A 2,271-nucleotide genomic window follows, 5' to 3' on the forward strand; every position below is an offset into this window, starting at 1 on the left:
TTATTGTAATATCTCTCATGCTCTCGATGACTTTAATATAATACTTATCTATCTCAACCGTACAATTGTGCATTACTGAACCCAGAAGTAGTATTACTAAACCAGTGAGTTCTAGTAGCTGGTGGGGGCTGGCACCCCTCTCCCCCGTGCCACTTTTAATTTAATACTATACCTCTGTTTCCCTGCCCCTGTACCTTACCAAGTATGATGTCCTTCTCCAGGGACTGATCTGCCCTGAAAACAATTCTAAACTATGTAAGATGAAATCTTGCCACCCTTGCTTGTAAGGAGCAGTCTGGCAGTACTTCTTCCAAGACAGATCTGATGTCCTGTGATCTGTCCATGCAGCACCACAATTCAAATGCATGGGTTCTTCTTCAGTCTTCCTTATGCAATGTCCAACTTTTGCATGGATACAAAACAATGGAAAATACCAGGGTTTGAGTCATCAAATAACCTCACTGTTTTTCTATACTCTAAAGAGTGCAGCAGATTTACCCAATGCAATGTGTTGTTTGATAAGAGTTGTATGAGCCCCCAATAAAATGATTTAAAAAATTAAACCATTTGGGAGAAATGAGAAAAGTTCTTTCTTATATACAGAGGATACTCTTTCAAACGCCTACAATAGTCTCACATATACAACTCAAAGAAACATTTAATCTATTCAGTGGCTAATTTCTATTCTTAAAATTTGGGGGATTGGTTGTAATTCATGAACCCCATTACCTGTGAGTTCTAGAAATCTTGATTTAGACTGGTGGGCTCCAATTCAGGATTTGAGTCCTTTCCTTTTTTTAAAATCATTTTATTGGGAGCTCCTACAGCTCTTATCACAATCCACACATGTATCTATTGTGTCAAGCACATATGTACATTTGTTGCCATAATCATTTTCAAAACATTTTCTTTCTACTTGAGGCCTTGGTATCAGCTCCTCATTTTTCTCCTCCACCCTCTCTCCCTCATGAACCCTTGATAATTTATAAATTATTATAATTTTTTCATGCCTTACACTGACCGATGTCTCCCTTCATCCACTTTTCTGTTGTCCATCCCCCTGGGAGGGGATTATATGTAGATAATTCTTATCGGTTCCCCCTATCTCTTCCCACCATCCCCTTCCCCTCCTAGTATCATTACTCTCATTATTGGTCCTGGGGGGTTTATCTGTCTTAGTCCTTTCTTACAGTCCAATATAGTCCATTTTTTTGGTGGGAAATTTTGGTCAGATGTGAAGTTCTGGCAGGTCAGCAAAGTAAAAGCTTTTCTATAGATGACAAAACCTGATATGGTTATGGTTAACTAAAATATATGTATTTGCAAGACTTGATCAGCAATGTTCTGAACCCATACAAGGTTATCAAAACATAATGCTTAAAAGTTTCAGATATAACATCAAACTCAAGTTACCAGAACTTGTATTGCAGTTTCTCAGTTGTACAATTCAGAAGTAATTGGAGTGGTCCATTCCCAATCTTTTCAACTTTACTTCTACTGACCAAGTGTACTCAATGATAATTAACATTTACTTGAACTGATTATTGTCATAAACAAGTCATGATTTAGGGCTCCAAGTTTATTTAAGCCCTTTAAAAGACAATGATTCCATTGCTACCTGAGTAGTGAGTGTTGCCATTAGGAAACATTTTGTGAAAGACTGGAAGGTCTGAAACTTTAATATAGATAAGCTCTAGTCTTCAGTGAAGAGGACTCTTAACCTTGACTGAAGTCTGCTTGAAATGTTAAAGAAGTTTTCATACGTTAACACATCAGGTATTCTACTTTAAGACAAAACAAGTTTTTCCCCCTCTTAGTAAAATAAAAAATACAAAAACTAACTATCCATCATTCTGTTTTCTTTCTAGTTTTTCAGGTTATGGTAAAACTCAACGCAGCTTTTCGTTGTCGTTGCTTAACGTTTTATTGGCACTTCCTCTACATATCATACAATTCAATAGTTCAACCCTGTCCAAAAAGTTGTACAATCATGACCACAACCAATTTTAGAACATTTTCTTCTTGCTTATACTCATTGCTATTAGTGTAATTATTTTTAAGTGTGGCAAAAGTATGCTCAACAAAACATTCTCTAGTTCTAAAACCTAATGTATACTCTTCGTGTTGTGCAATCATTATTGATATCCTTTTCCAAATTATTCCATCATCATTAACACAAACTCAGTGCCCCCTAAGCAAAAACTCTTTCTCTTTCATCCATGGTAACCTTGGTCAACTTTGCTTTCTTTTTTTTTTTTAAGGACTTTTCTT

The sequence above is a fragment of the Echinops telfairi genome, unplaced genomic scaffold (genome assembly GCF_000313985.2).
Source record: "Echinops telfairi isolate 266 unplaced genomic scaffold, ASM31398v2 ScPeMD7_5592;HRSCAF=6446, whole genome shotgun sequence".
NCBI classification, from domain to species: Eukaryota; Metazoa; Chordata; class Mammalia; order Afrosoricida; family Tenrecidae; genus Echinops; species Echinops telfairi.